This window comes from Bos mutus, chromosome 28 (genome assembly GCF_027580195.1).
Source record: "Bos mutus isolate GX-2022 chromosome 28, NWIPB_WYAK_1.1, whole genome shotgun sequence".
NCBI classification, from domain to species: Eukaryota; Metazoa; Chordata; class Mammalia; order Artiodactyla; family Bovidae; genus Bos; species Bos mutus.
The window spans coordinates 33,477,436-33,493,423 of NC_091644.1; the positions used below are offsets into that span (position 1 = coordinate 33,477,436).

The 15,988-nt window shown below is 42.8% G+C and overlaps 1 protein-coding gene across 2 annotated transcripts in view; it reads right to left on the reverse strand.

The window, feature by feature from the left end:
- Nucleotides 1-13,687, reverse strand: part of CHRM3 (cholinergic receptor muscarinic 3) — a 554,785-nt gene extending 541,098 nt beyond the window's left edge. For both annotated transcript variants that reach the window (XM_070364602.1, XM_070364603.1), the window contains exon 1: nt 13,085-13,687. The gene's annotated coding sequence lies outside the window, so the exon portion shown is untranslated. The remainder of the gene's footprint in view (nt 1-13,084) is intronic.
- Between the last annotated feature and the right edge of the window lie 2,301 nt (nt 13,688-15,988).

A 15,988-nucleotide genomic window follows, 5' to 3' on the forward strand; every position in this document is an offset into this window, starting at 1 on the left:
CTACAGCAGCCAGTGATCAACAAAAATGACTCCTTTGAAAGTCCTGGCCACTAGAACTAGACAGTGAGAGGAGCCCTAGTTTGTTAGATGTTACCTGAAAGGACCATGCCTCTCAAAATGTTAGGATCACCAGTGTAACCATTATATCCTTGCAGACAGCCCTTCAAGCAAGTGAAACTCTGAGTCCGACTTGGGATAATTCTATTACATTCTGCATCATATTCAACAAGACCGTCTTAGTGTTTATTAACATGTAAACTAATTTGTCATTATCAAAATACACTGAAACCTCAGATTTCTCTCCTACCCCACAACCCAAAGGAAGGAACTCACAACACATACAAGAACAGTACTGCCAAGCACTGTTTTAGGCCTTTGGAATATATCATGAATAAAACATAACATAAACATCTCTGCCCTGATAGAGATGTAAACCATCACTCAATTTGGTAAGCTGCTCATCCCCATTTTACAATGTGTAAGTCCTGGGGGACAGAGAAATAAATAATGGGTGACTCCTGATGTGAAGCTCAAAATCTAAAGGAAAATTCTGATATTTGCATAATTTATTCTAGTGCAAACAAGTATGGCAAATGTTACAATATACAGGAAAATACTACACTCAAGGTGCAGAGGGAATGAAAAGATGAATTGTCTTGGAGGAGGCGGGCAGGCCTCCTCATATCTGCAGGACCACTACAGCCAAACCTAGACTAGCGCATTTTAAGAAGTATGGAAGGTCTCCATGGAAACCTAGAGGCAGGAAAACAGGCATATTCCAGGATCCTCAAGCAGGCTGGTGTGGCTACAGAGTCACAGCAGAGGGCGGAAGGAAGACAGGATAGAAAGTTACGGAGAGTCAAACTATAAATGACTTTGATCTCCCTGTAGAATAGATAAAAGCAAACAAAGTAGAAAGACAAGTCAGAGGCCACTGGGGCTGTGCAAGGGGGTGGTGGGAGAGAGGCGTATCAGAGAAGTGCAAGTGGTGCAGGAAGGAAGGACCTGATGAGACAGTTCAGGGAAATCCATTAAGATTTAGGAGTATATATAGGAAATAAAGAATCAAAATGGTTCAAGTTTGAGCTCCTAGGATGCGTGCATGCTCAGTTGCATCCAACTCTTTGGGATTCCATGGACTGTAGCCTAGCAGGCTCCTCTGTCTGTGGGATTTTCCCAGGCAAGAATACTGGAGTGGGCTGATATTTCCTCTTCCAGGGAAACTTTCCGACCCAGGGACCGAACGCACATCTCCTGAGTCTCCTGCATTGGCAGGCAGATTTTTTTTTTTTTTTTTTTAACCACTGAGCCACTAGGAAGTCCACTCTAGGATGACTGTGATGGAATTTATTAAGTTAGGAAAAACAGGAGGAATGGTGTATTTTGGAGAAAAATGATGGATTCCAAAGTCCAAATGGAACATTACAGGTACCTGATTGATATTCTTTATGGAAATGTCCAGCAGGATGCCAGCATGGAAATCCAGTGCCCAAGGGAAGAGTTTTGTTCTTCAGAATTCATCTACTGATACTGGAAGCTCTAAGTGCAACTGAAATCACAGAGAGGGCTGTCAAGTGAGAAGAGGTGAGTTGATTCCTGGGAAGTGACTTAACATGAAAGGATAGAGAAAACCAGACACAGAGTCAAAAGATCCAAGCATATTAATTTTGTGGCCTTGGGTAAATCACTTGATAAGATGTAGAAATCTTCTTTATATAATTTCATTGATTCAGACTGCAGAAATCTCACATAGGTTCAGAGTTTTCTCCCCTTACTGTCTGGCACTCGACTTTTAAGTATCTCTTCATAAAACACAACCAGCTCTGCTGACAACTCTATAGATTCCCTGAACATACACCTGCTTTCCCACTATCCAGGGAAATTATCTTCCAGAATTCTACCACAAACTGACTTTTTTAAGTGACAAATAGGGTAGCAATAACATTCATCATTATTAAGATTTCTCTCTTCAAAATTCTTAGGGGACTATTGATTAAAACTTCTAAAGAAATTTCTTTTTCAACAGATGTGTTACACTGTGTCTTATTGGCATTCTAAGACATAGATCATACACTTTATTTTTTCTCCATAATTCTCCCTGTTGGTGTTCAGTCTAATTCTCCCTGCTGCTGCTGCTGCTAAGTCGCTTCAGTCGTGTCCAACTCTGTGTGACCCCATAGACGGCAGCCCACCAGGCTCCCCCATCCCTGTTATTCTCCAGGCAAGAACACTGGAGTGGGTTGCCATTTCTTTCTCCAATGCATGAAACTGAAAAGTGAAAGTGAAGTCGTCCAGTCGAGTCCAACTCTTAGTGACCCCATGGACTACAGCCTACCAGGCTCCTCTGTCCATGGGGTTTTCCAGGCAAGAGTACTGGAGGGGGGTACCATTGCCTTCTCCAATTCTCCCTAGATTGTGGTTTTATTAAATATACAAGATTTTGTTAAGTCTTTAATGGTTTTCTGTTTTTCATTCCAAACTTAAATTCACTCATGAAATAAAAACAAACATACATACACACATGTGCGTTAGACCAATAAAAATATCTTCAGAATTAAAAATTAGACACCTATTCTTTATGGATCTAAATAATACAGAATCTTAAATTTCATTATAAAAGGTTAAAATTCAATATAAAATCTGAGACTGCATGTCTTCTTTAATCTAGCAACAAAATGAGTGACCACTATATGTCCACTGTGCTTTCCTGGTGGCTCAGCAATAAAAATCCCGCCTACCGATACAAGACATGGGGGTTTGATCCCTAGATCAGGAAGATCCCCTGGAGAAAGAAATGGCAACCCACTCTAGTACTCTTGCCTTGGAAATCCCATTGACAGAGGAGCCTGGTGGGTTACAGTCCATGGGGTTGCAAGAGTCGGACACAACTTAGCGACTAAACCACCACCATGCCTCCATTAGTCCATTGTTTGACATTAGCCTGAAGGCAGGGGCATAACTTGTGTCTTTTGGGGTAGTATTTCTGTGTTACTCTTACAAATCCAAAGTGTCTACTATAATTCTAGGGGCAGAGAAAATGCTGAATACAGACATGCTTAACTAATCAGAAATTCAAAGCAAACATTTTTCTATATTGCTGGGCCACTTTAAGTGGATGGATTTTTATGCAATGAAATCAATCAATCATTTAGAACACATTGCAGATTAAAAATTAAGAATGTAGATTTATTTTGAAAGTCAGCTCACAAAAGTGTATTATTATTCCAGTTTTGTATAAAGTAAGTGTTAGGATGTGTACAGAAAAATATAAGAGGATTATGCTGAGAGTCCCTTGGACAGCAAGAAGATCAAATCAGTCAATCCTAAAGGAAATCAGTTCCAAATATTCATTGGAAGGACTGATGCTGAAGCTGAAGCTCTAATACTTTGGCCACCTGATGCGAAGAGCTGACTCACTGGAAAAGACCCTGATACTGGGAAAGATTGAAGGCAGGAGGAGAAGGAGCTGACAGAGGATGAGATGATTGGATGGCATCACTGAATCGATGGACATGAGTTTGAGTAAGCTCTGGGAGTTGGTGATGGACAGGGAAGCCAGGCGTGCTGCAGTCCATGGGGTCGCAAAGAATAGGACATGACTGAGCGACTGAACTGACTGAACTGAATGCATCAAATGTTGCTTTGGGGGCACTGGATCATGATGAACTTTTAGTTTTCACATAATATGTTTCTTTCATGTTTGAATTTGGTGTAACCCATGTTACTTCTATAATAAGAAAAACAGAAAAATGATATTTTGCATATTCATACATACATTGAGCATTTATGAGTGCGACTCTGTAATAAGTACTTCATTTTAGACAAATGAAACATGGCATCATTCAAGCACTTCACACTCTAGTCTTTGAAACAACTTATACACACACATGAGAGTCAATTTCTAGGCAGGTTGATAAGAAGTCCGGGGTCCCCAAGGAGGGGAGAAGGGTCTGGGGTTCTTGAGGAGGAGATAGGGGTCTGGAATTCTCAAGAAGGAGGAAAGGACAAATGTCCTTTTTTCCTCTCTCTCCACATTCCTTAGTCTTAGTCACATAAAACATTTTTTTTTCTTTAAGCCCTGAACTGATGATTACACAACAAACAACTCAGTTCTAACTCTGTACTAACGATTATATAACAACAATGTATCCTGCTTGAGGACAGTTTCTCCTTCTTGAAAACTTTCCGACTAATCCTGTTATTTTAGAATGTATATTATGGGAGTGGGTCTAGTAAGATCTTTACAACCTTGAGACATTCTTTTGATTTATTGTAATAGCCAATTTAAAAAGTATATAATTCCCTTGCTAAGACTAGTAATCAGGGCACTCTCCATCCCCCTTCTGATGTCTATGTCAGGAGCTTTCTCTGTCCCTTTTTCACTTTAATAAAACTCTGCTACACAAAAGCTCTTGAGTGATCAACTCTGATCCCTGGTCCCAAAACTAAGTCTTCCTGGGAGATCAGGAATCCGACACACTGTAAGCTATCACACACAAATAAGTGAATATGATCAGTGGTAAAACCAAGAATCTGATAAAGTTACTAAAAGATCAATTCATAGTGAAAAGTGTCACTTCGAGCACTTTGTCCTTGACAAACTGCTAAAATTTGGACCCATGAGGATGTGGAAGAAAGTGATTCCAAGTAGCATGAGAACATAAAAAAGTCATGAAAATGGCAGAGGGTATTCACAACAGCAAGTAGGGTGGGTAAAGTCAATGTAACCTTGAGACTTGAGACTGAATTTAATGTAAATCCAAACCGTGGACCATATGGAATGCTAGCTGGAAGCTGATTTCATTGCTATTCAATAGATAGCATAAAGGATATCAGTGAAGTTTTTCTCATATCAGGATAGGAGAAAAAAAATGATCAGATTTGGTCTTCAATAAAAGTAATCTCTAAAGTGTATTTGAAGACAATATAGTCAATAAAATCACCTGGAAAACCCAGAGACTCTAACAGAAAGGTATAAAGGTCTGATTGCACCTGATTACCTGGAGTTGTTGGGAAAGCAGACTCTCAGGCCCTCACTCCAGACCTCCTGAATCAGAATCTGCCTTTTCACAAGATTCCCACGTGATCTGACTGCAAATAAAAGTTGGAAAAGCCATGAATTAAGTAGGTAGGTAGTGGGAAAAAAAGAAGCCAAGAGGCTGAGCTATTATTTGGCTGAATTATTACAATTTGGTATCTAAGTGAAGGAAGAGAGTAAATCAAGATTACTCAGAAAATTTGGAGCCATAGGATGCTGACGCTATGCACAGGAACAGGAAACCTCAAAGGAGTGTGGTGAAGAGGGAAGAAATGAAGGCTACTGTCCAGCAGGCTCATGGAAATGCCCCCTCCAGGAGCCACACTGGGTTTGGAGATGATATGGATGATCCACATTGAAGAGTACTGGAAACCTTGACAATAAATGGAGTCACAAAAGGAAAGGGGAGCAGGAAAAGCAGGCCAGTCAACCGAGGAGAAAGTCTTTGAGAACCTCATGCTGCTCAGGAGTCAACGCAGGGAGGCTTGGAGGATAAAGAGGAACCAGAGGGGAAGAGAATCAGCAAAGTACAATGCTTTGAAAATTAAGGGAGGTTGAAGGTGTTGCTAAGAGATTAAAGGGGATGCCCAGAAAAGGGCCTCTTGTTTTGTGACTAACAGGGGACAGGTCATTTTTGGCTAAGCCATTTCTGTGAATCTGGTGAAGATGGAAGTCACAGAACAAACAGAGTCAGAAATTGGTAAAAATTAAAGACATGTGGATGCTACTCATCGAGTGTAAATGAAAAGGTTAGGGATGAACATGAAAATTTAGAAGGGGTGCAAAGGACTAGGTTGACTTAACTTTAAGCCGTTGAACTTTAAAGATTTTCTTATGGAAGAAAGATCAGAGGTATTCTCATCATAACTCTCAGAATGATTAGGAAGGCCAACAAGCACAGTGAGGAGGAATTGGATTTCTGGCTCAGTTAAAAGGAGGTTCTGCCTCTCCCTGCTCTCCGAAAATGGAATGAAGTGCATTACGAGTGTTAATTTCTCAAATTGTACAAACTACACAGTTGGATGATCACCAATGGGGAGTCATAAAGTAGAATGCTCTTCACTGATGACTTCTGTTGTGAGCCAAATGACAGTCTCCCAAAAGATATGTCTGTCCACATCCTAATCCCCCAAATCTGTGAATATGGCCTAATATGGTAAAGGTGTGGTAAAGCTAAGGCTCTTGAAAGGAGGAGCTGGTCCTGGATTTTCTGAGTGAGCCCTGAATGCAATCACACGTATCTTTATAAGATGGATGCACAGGGGAGGAGACACATAGACTGAAAGAGAGGAGACAATCTGACTCCAGGGCAGAGACTAGAGGCAGTCACAAGTCAGGGAATGCAGACAGATGCCTGAAGCTGCAGAAAGCAAGTACAGGTTCTCCCCTGGGGACTTTAGAGGGAGTGTGTTTGCCAAAACCTTAGTTTCAGACTCCTGGTCTCTAGAATTATGAGACAGTGCATTTGTGTTGTTTAAAGCCCTAGGGAATGAATACAATGTCGAACATCACCTTCCTGCTCTGAGATTTCTTGAGCTGCTCTCACCTCATAGTGATCACCTGCTCCCGGAAGGCGGAGTCCCTGACTCACCCTCCTGAGCTTCCAGAAAAACAATGTCCACCATACCCAGTATGTTAGAGAACACCGACAGGGAACTTACCACAGGAATATGCACCCCTGTGTGTAAATGAAAAGAAGAGATGGTAGCTAGGTAGGTAGACAGATGCCTGATAGAGACAGACACAGAGACACACTCATTCTATTCAAGCAAGTAACTATTGAAATGTACTTGTTAAACACTCTCATGAACTTAACTTTCTCAGAGAGAATCATAAATACTTGGGTTACCCTTGACTGTCAACTTTAATATTAAAAATACTGAGAAAACCAGAATTCAGAGCAAAGATACGTGACCTCCAGTTGCTCAGATAAGTCTTTAGTTTCTTATTATCAAATGAACTGAGGGATTGAAAATAATTTATCCCAGGGAAAGCAGAATAATAGCCACACCCAAGGAAAGCTGAAAAAGGGTGGTTGCTTCCTGTGTGATGAGGAGGGTTTGGGGGTTAAAAGGGAAGATGGGAGGACCCCAGGTAAAGGAACCTTGTGGCAATGCCAGTTTCCCTTCAGGGCTCCCTTCCCACCAGGTAAGACATGTGGCAGGTATTATCATGTATGTGAGAAATCACAGGCAAGGAACACAGAAGACTCTTTGCTTCCATATTATGTATAAGAGGGACTTCCCCAGTGGCTTCAGAGGTAAAAAGTCTGCCTGCCAATGAAGGAGACACAGGAGACACGGGTTTAATCCCTGGATCGGGAAGATTCCCTGGAGGAGGAAATGGCAACCTACTCCAGTGTTCTTGCCTGGAGAATTCCATGGACAGAGAAGCCTGGTGGGCTACAGTGGATAGGGTAGCAAAGAGTAGGACATGACTGAGTGACTAAGCATGCAGCATGTATGAGAATTTCTTTCTGACATGACTGAGTGACTAAGCATGCAGCATGTATGAGAATTTCTTTCTGGTGCAATTGATTTGAGGGATCTCTGCATAACAGTTGTGCTTTTGCACATGACGGCTGAGCTCAAAAAAAGATGAAAATCACCAAAAACTACTGGGCTCAATAATCCTCTAAAATGATTGTACATAGATACAAAGATGTAGAAATAGAGATATTTAGAAATATAGAGATAAAAATAGATATGTAGATACACAGAACGTAGTGACACTTGAAATTTATATGGATTCTTGGAGTCTACACAATACCACTAGACTGGGATACATTGAAGGTGAGAGGTTGCTGGATGAAACTTCAAACAGCAGTGGGCAAAACATGGTACCTATATAAGCAGGAACTAGGTTTCTCTTCAGACTGGGTCCCAGAGCCAGTTCTAATGAGGTAATCTGCTCTGGAGTAATACATACAAAAATACTGGCAAAGGTTGTCAGCAGATCCCTTTTCCCAGAGCTTACTGACAGGATATTTTTGAGTGAATCTAATGATCATGGCCATAGTTACCTATGATCGATGAGAAGGCTTCCTTAGGAGACCATCAAAGCACCACATAATCATAAATGCACAGTCTTCACAAGAGACATCTGGCAGCCCCTTCCTCTCTGAAACCGGCTGGTGATATTTTACTCAGGTTTAACCTCACCTGAATTTGACCTGAACAGTAGTTACTGGAGGATATCCTGCTCAACCCAGGATGTCTAGACAAACTCCACTTCCTGCAATAGAGGTGACTGAAGGTAGGATATGTCATGGCTCAGCTGGTGTGCGGATTTCAAGGGAACACTGGGGACAGGAAGTAAGCACGGGCTAGGCTAGAACAAATGACCTAATGAAGGATTAATTCTGTAGTGAGAGTCAACAACTCAAATTACAGTGGCCAGGAGGAGTATGGAGAACAGAGATTTGATCCTGCCAACAATGACACACAAGGAGATCTGTCAAGTAGAACTTGGCAGCACAAGTCTCCAGGCAGAAATGATACAGAGTCACAAGGTGGGCTGTGCCTCAGGCCCAGGGGTCTGTCCACTTTAGGGGTGCAGCAGGGACTGGCAAGAGAAGGACTGGACTGCTGCTTCTGGGCAGAAGGTCTTGGAAAGAGGGAGATTAATTGTCAAGGTCATGCTAATCTTTCCAAAATGACTTCAGTCCTACAAAGGCAAACTGAATACAGGGGAGAAGTTCAGTCCTGCGAAATGGCAAATACAATGAGAGATGCACAAACTGAAGCTAGCTAGGCATGGGAATCAGTAGAGTTCACTAGGGTCACGGCAGGTAAACCCATCTCAGACTTCCCTCTTCTGTGGGTTGCACTGGTTGATGAATCCGGAAGGCCAGACCCCAAGTCTCACCAGAGCAGGGGTGGGGAAGACAAGAGCTCAAAGCCCATAGTGTGTCTGCCAGCTACCATGGAAATGGGTTTCTTCCACCATTGTTTCTCCTGAAAATGTTCATTCTGGCTGGCTTCAGGATGAGCTGGCACAACTGGTAAGAAGATGGCAGTGGCTCAAATACCCCTCCTGCCTGCTTGCTGTCATTGCCAGTAGGTCCCAGGTCCTGTGTCCATGTGGCAAGCCGCAGAGGAAGTCTGAGAAGGTGCACGCCAGCCAGAGAACTTGGCCTTCAGGAGCCTGTGAGCAGGAAGTTCCAACAGGTGGGAGAATAAAAACAGCCAGCCTGAAGGGGAGAGCCTGCCAGAGGCAGGGGAGTCTGCAAGCCGCCCAAACTTCTGGACAAAAAGGAACACACAGCAGCCAACTACGGAGCCAGGGGGACACCTACAAACTGGCTCTCCGGGCTCCAGGCGAAGGAATATTAAAGAAGGTATGCATCCAAAACATGCACTGCGTTTCATAGTGCTTTAGAGACTGATCAGAAAGCACGTGCACAGGCATCGTGCCTTCCAACCACAAAGCCACTCCACAACCACTACCTGACCATCTTCACCTGTGCACTGGGAAAGACATGCTCTGGAGAAGGAACATGCTTTTCCATCTGTGGCCCACTGTGATTCAACATTTGCAATAGCTTCACCACAACAAAACTCTCTTTCTTTCTTTCTTTGAGGACAGTGCAAATGCAGATCTGTACTGCCCAGGATACGTAACTTTCAGGGTCCTCCAGATGCTGAGTTGACCATGGAAAAGGGTCCCTTTTGCACCTGTACAACCTTTCTGTGAAGGGCCCATGGAGGAAGAAGTGATGACTGATTTAGGATTCAAAGAGACTACTTGGATTTTGACATTAAGGAACACTTCCTTAATGGAGAAGATACAGACAGTCCGATTCAAGAAACAAATTAATTTCTAATTTGACTAGCTTTGCCTCCTGTAAAATTCCTTCAATGATCTCTTGACATTTTCCCTCTAAAGTTAAAGCTTTCCATTCAGGGTGAAATTGTAACCCAAAGTGCTGTTAAGACTAATAACCAGGATAGGGATTCCACTGGACTAAATGGGACTGACAGATGAAAAATCTTTTGGAACATTTCACAGCCATCACACCTAAAAAGCACTGCATTTGAGGACTAAGCAGGAGACACGTTTGATTATCCTGATTAATTTTTTAAAGCTGTGGAGGGATTTGATTTTTTTTAAATTGAAGCCACATTTGCCTTTTTGATATTCTTCGGTAAGACAGATGTGTTTTAAATTCACCAACTTATTGTGTAAAATATTTCCAGTCACTCACTGATACTTCAGAACCACAATGGGAGGATAATGCTGTTAGTCACAATACATTATGATATCAAATGAGGTCTCATAAGTGAAGGACAGGCACATCACTCTGCATCCTGATCAGAGGTGTATGCTTTGTGAGAGTCACAGTTCATTCATCTCCTATCTGAAGTGCCACCACAGCACAGCTGTTCTCTACATAAACTTCCCTGCACTGCAAACAAGACCCAGTTTCTTAATAGTTACACTGACAACATCCAGGCCATTTAGGGGTAAGCAACTAATTTTGCCAATGTTAACAACTTTATTAGGCAAGAACACCATGTTGGCTTGGGGAATAATAGAGGAAATATTAGGTAAAAACTTGAACAAAACTATTACTTTCTTAAGTTCAAATACATAAGGCAACTTGGCTTTTAATCAGATAGTTTAATTTTCTGTTTAATCAGTTTTCTGGTATGGATTCAAGAAGTTCTAGTTCTGTGATTTTTTTTTTTGGGGGGGGGCTCATGTTCAACAGGTTGTCTGTAATTGAAAGCTAAAATATCATGCAAAGAAGTTCATGTTTTCACACAGTGTAGCCTAAAATAATGAACAAAATTTCTTTTTTAAGGAAATAAATCATTTGTCTTTATAAGGAAGATAAATGAAAGAGTACACCCTAAAGAACTTTACAGTGTGCCTAAATACTCTTCAGAAATAAAATTTTTGAAGTTATACATTTACCTTTTGTCCCAGGAAGAAAAATAATGTATATGCACTCATTTGCCTAAACTTAAAAAAAGTTTCCTAAGTAAGTTTAAATGTAGGTTTAATGCAGAACTACTCATTATTGTAACACTCTCAATCATTCTTTAAATCTTAACCAATTCCATAAACATACTTTCCTTTTTCCCAAGTTACACTTTTCTCATAATTTTCCATGTGAAAGTACACATTATCAAAAATCCTTTTCAAAATTTACTTTTTCTCCAATATTCTTTTTAAAATGTCAAGTATCCTGAAATAAATATTGGTTTCTATTTAAAAATAAGTACTTCAATACTACTATTTTCAGATTAAATTCAATCTTATAGCACCCTCCCAAGCCTACAGAAACAGTCTAAATCAGACCTGTAATTAATTAATTTTAAATTAGTAATTTAAACTCGTTATATTTCCATATGGAAACACATTTCAGAATTACTGTGCTTTCTAGCTCAACAACAGCTAATTACATATTAAGCTAATTGCGACAAACCATTGCAAACAAAATCAAAAGATAGGCTATCCAGTGCTAGGAACATATGATAAAGACCATACCGCTGTGGCATGTTGAATGCAGGCTGGAGAGGCAGGCATGTTCTATGTATACTCCGCAATACCAGCTCCCATAACCAGAGGGTGCACCCAACGCCATGTCTATCCCACCACATTTGGAACAAAAAGACCTCAGGGTTTTCTTTTGTTTTAATTAATAAGCTGCTACCACAAACCTGTCTATATTTATGGATTTTTTCCAGGGTCAGCTCTCCTCATTCTGAGTGTATGTTTTCATGTATGGCCTCATAAGTAAATACAGAGGCATTGTTTTAAACACAAAAAATAGTGATGGATGCTTCATGCAATATAATGAGCTCACCACATAAGATCATCTGGGACTACATAACCCACAGACATACTTTTCACACAGATTATTTTTCAAATCGTGACCCCGAAAGACCTCACATGGAGGATTGCTGGCTTGCTGGCATTCTGAGGCTGAGAGAGAAAAGAAAGGTCTGTGCAAAGCATACAGTGAAATAATCGGTGTCCTTAACATAAACGATTAGATAAATACATTTACCTCCTAAGGACAGCCGTCGTTTTACACTGCAAACACGGACACCGGGAAGAAAGCATATCCTCACAGCCATCGGACAGGTTCAAATAGCACTTACAGACAAACGAATGTTTGCGTTTTGAAATCTGTCCATATGGATGCAATTCCCAAACCTCTGCTTCATCTACCACTTCGAATCCGCGTGCCAGGAGAGTCGCACACACGCCGAATAGTATCACAATTCCAACATGCACAAGCGCGAAGTAGACAAGTGAATTCTGCTGCTCGAAATCAACCCTCCTCCAGCCCCCACAGCTTAAAAATCACACAGAAATTAACCCAGCTGTAAGGAGGCTGCCCTGGGGGAGGGTTCCAGAGAGGAGATCCGGCTCTTCCTGGATCTGTAAAGACTCGCACCCGGGCTCTGCACCTTCGCCCAGGTGTTAAACTAAGTGCCACATCTGCCTCTTCGCTCTCAGCGAAATGCAATCTCAACTAGCGGCCCCACTGCGAGGGTGGCAGGTGTCTGCTTTAGCCTTCTTAAAAGCGTTAGGAAATCAAATAGAGGGACCGACACACACAACAAACGCGCGAGCGCGCGCGCACACACACACACACACATACCGAAGCCAAGAAGCTCCTCTTGTCCGGACACACCTTGCCTCGGATTCCGCATTCGGGGGACAGAGAATCCAAGCGAAGAAGAGCCGGGGTGGGGGCGGACATCCCAGGTTCTTCCCCGGCCACCACTCCTATTATTCCAGTCGCTCTCCCCGCACATGGTGTCACCCCGGCGTTCCCCACCTCCGGTCCTAGAACTCCAACTCCGCATCAGATTCCGCGCTCCCCAGGTTCAAGCTCTCCCCCCGAAATCGACAGACCAACTGTCTCCTCCCTCCCCAGTACCCTCTTTAAACTCCCCAAAGAAAGGACATTTCCTACCCGCGCAGAAAACTTTTTCCTCGTTTTGCAACGCGATAAGGCATGAAACCCGGTCAGCCGCTACCACCACCCGCTTTGCCCAGCGCCGCGCTGGCGGAGGCCGTCCTTACCTGGCCGCTGCGCTCCAGGTGGCCGTCCCGCGCCGGTCGTCCGCGATCCCCCGAAGCGCGGGAGGCGCCCGGTCCACTGTGCGCTGGTCGCCTCCCGCTCAGCGTTCAGGAAGAAAGTGTCCTAGGACTGAGTGCCCAAGCCCGGGGCCACCCTTCGGTTCATCACTCGTCTTTCCAGAAGAGCCCTCGCCGCCCAGGCGAACTGACGAGGAGCGTGGGGATTCGGGATGGCACCGACTTGCCCCGCGATGTGCGCTCCCGGGTCCGAGAGCGCTCTGCCCGCGGGCAGCTGCGGCCGCGCGTCACATGCCGCCTCCGGGCAGCGGCCGCGGCACCTGCCCAAGCGGCAGCGCTCCCGGCTCCGCACTGCCGCCCCCGCGCCTGGGGCTCCCTGCGCGCTCTAGCCCTTTCAGTTCACGTCCTTTCTCCCTCTATCTCCCCCTTCACTTCTTTCCCTGCCGCCGCCTTCTTCCCGTCCCCTCCTTTATCGTAGTCTCTTTCTCCACAAGCAGACGCCAGGCGCTTCAAGTGGGAGGTCTTCCCTCCTCACTAACTCTTCCTCTGCCTGGTGGTGGCGGTCGTGGCTACTGCTGGCCGCTCCTCCTTCCCTTCCTCCCCCACGCCGGTCCTCCTCCTCCTCCCCGGGCTGCGAGCTGGTGTAATGCACAAGCCGCCTGGGTGAGACCCAAACCTGCCAGCCTTCTGAGCATGCCCAATTGCCCCGCTGGCGTGGCGCTCGACTCCCGCGTGCTCGCTCCGCTCCGCCGGCTGCGCCTGGCGTGGGGCGGAGAGGGGGGTGGGGTTGGTGGCGAGAGCGCCCAGCTGTGGAGGAGCCCAGCGTTCTCCCCAGGTGGGCTCCCAGGAGATGGGAGACTCACCCACCCAGCGCGGCCACACACTGTCTCCTAATTGTGCCCCCCTCCGGTGCTTCAGGAACAGATTTTAGTCGGTCAGTTGGTTTCGTCGTGTTCTCTTCTAAATTGGTTTGCTTGGACTGCTTGGAAGGATTGGAAGGAAGTAGATTTCTTGGGGACAACTTATTGATGAAAGAACATCAGCTCCATTACAATATACGACTCGGTTGAAAACCTTCCTCTAGAGAGCAGCCTGATGCATTTATTTTTTCACATGTGATGAGCGTTTGTTCATACAGAGGAATGTACTAATAGAGGACTTCCTGGCTTTTCCTTCTCTCGAAGTTTACGCCTTGGGAGTAAATGAGACAAACGTGTGTGAAAAGGACACAGGTGCGCGCGCACACAGACACCGCTTTTTTAACGTAAGAAAAACACTAGGATCTTGCTAAACAGGCTTTTCAATTTCATAACAAGAGGAATGAGAAGCTAAGAAGAAAGAAGGGGAGTGAAGTACAGAAAGGGGGGAAATGAAAGGAGGAAGAGAGGGAAAAATGAGTTTCTTACTCTACTACTTTCAGCTACTAAATATGAACAAGTGGAGAGATCTCAAAGTGGCAAAGATGTCAGTGAGGCTGCACCACAGAAGACTAAGGGTGTTTTAGAGTAGGTAAGGAAAAATTACGGGAGAATCCCGCGAAAAAGGGCAAAGACCATCAGTAGCGGTAACTGGAAAAAAATAAGAAAAAAAGAGCACAGCATGAAATTAAAGTTTTATTAACAATGTTAAAAGAGGCAAAATGATTTTGTTAATTCTGTCTGGAGCAAGACAATAAACAGGAAAAGGCAAGTCTCTTGAAAATAAGTAATAATAAGAAAAGAGAGAAATATACACATACCTTTCTGAGGCTATGTACTCCCTTCTAGGCAGAGCTGTCTTTAGGAGAGGAAGGACTAAACATTGATGGAGACAATTAGGATAGTGAGAAAATACGAGGCTATTTAAACTAGTTCAAGTATCCAAACTCAGATGAATTATATGCAGAATACTACAGCGGCAATGGTATTAATATAGATGCAATTTTGTTTGGATAACTCAGATGGATATATAATAGTTGCTTTCATATATTTCCCTAATCTTCAAAGCAAATTTTCAAACATTTTATCTCCATGTAATAAAGGACAGAAGTTTAAAGGTTAAAGTAAATTGCCCATTACATAGTTAGTAAGAGGATTATGAATTAAAATTTACTGTATCTTTCCTGTCACATAAAATTGTTATTTGCCTGTAGGAACAGGAATTATTTGATAATATTTGGTAAATCCATAAATGACAGATAAAGGGCCAGAAAAATGGGCATATAGAAATGTTCTATTTTTGTAAAGTAGATTCTGTTACCTATACAATGATAAAGTTAGAGATGGATTCCTGGCAATATTCCAGAGAAGATCCTAAAATGAATTTTTTGGCAGTAGTCAGAAAAGAATAGGAAACAATTACCATGTAGTAAAACTATCTTACCAGGTTAACTTTGTTTCACTTTGTAAATAGCCCTTATACTCATACATAGGGCATTTTCTAATTTCAGCCAACCTTCCCATTATCTTTATGAACAAGGTAAACTTACATGAATGTAAGTTACATTAATGTAAACTTACATTAATATTGAACAAACTAAAAACTAACAGTTGGGACAGAATTGGCACAAATATCCTAGTAAGTAGATTCTCGCTAGATCAGAGTAAGATGTTTGATCCTGAGCTTACTGCCCTACTGTTCAGCAGATTTATCAAGTTATATTTAAGAGAAAAATATAAAAGGGATACTTGTTAGATTTAAGAATAGTACAATTATGAGGGGCAGTGCTAACTTGTAGGATGCCAAAATCAGAACCCAAAGAGTACTTTACTTTGGATGTTGATCTAATACAAAGGAGATAAACTAAAACATATTTTGAAATCCTGCATTTTATGTTTGTTTTTAAAAAGAACAGGGTGAGCATAAGATTTATTCATTCATGCAATTATTAGACAAGACTTTGGATATGGA